Source organism: Cynara cardunculus (genome assembly GCF_001531365.2).
Source record: "Cynara cardunculus var. scolymus isolate 2C chromosome LG 14, CcrdV1, whole genome shotgun sequence".
Lineage (NCBI taxonomy): Eukaryota > Viridiplantae > Streptophyta > Magnoliopsida > Asterales > Asteraceae > Cynara > Cynara cardunculus.
In genome coordinates, this window is record NC_037541.1 from 5,474,295 (window position 1) to 5,474,948 (window position 654).

Below are 654 nucleotides of genomic sequence, written 5' to 3' on the forward strand. Positions count from 1 at the left end.
TTTTAGCTTTAAGAAATCTTCTGAAAGTTGGATTGCCTTTAACTCTAGTTCTGATGGACCAGAGTTGGTTTCATTTGGGTAAGACTCACATAACTGATTGTCAGAGTTGGAGGAGGATTCTGCATTGGACGTGGCCATCAGACAGATGAGTGCCTTATCTTCATCATCAGATGAAGAGTCGGACACCCAGTTTTCTTTTTCGGCCATCAAGCTTCGCTCTCGTGAGTTATACTTGTATTTGTTCTTGTAGTAATCAGCATCCTTGATCAAACGTCCTTTGCATTTCTTGGAAAAATGACCAAGCTTTCCGCATCTGAAGCATCGAAGGTCATTTTTCCTTCCTTGTCCTCTCTCCTTTCCTCTCTTCGTTCTTCTCTTCTCTCTTCTCTTCTTTCGTCCCTTTCTTCTCTTTCATCGCTTCTTTCATTCCTCTGATAAAATTTAGTTGGCTTTCTATCGTAGGATGACTGGAACTTTTCCCTTCTGAACTCTTTTCGCTCATAGGGTTTTTTGATGAACTTCTTTTGAAATTGTCTTGTAATCAAGGCCAATGATTTGGCGATAACTTTAATCTCATCATCTGATTCAGAAGTTTCTTCTTCAGATTCTGATTTGACCAGCAAAGCTTTCTTGCCTTTCTTCTTGTGTTCTTTG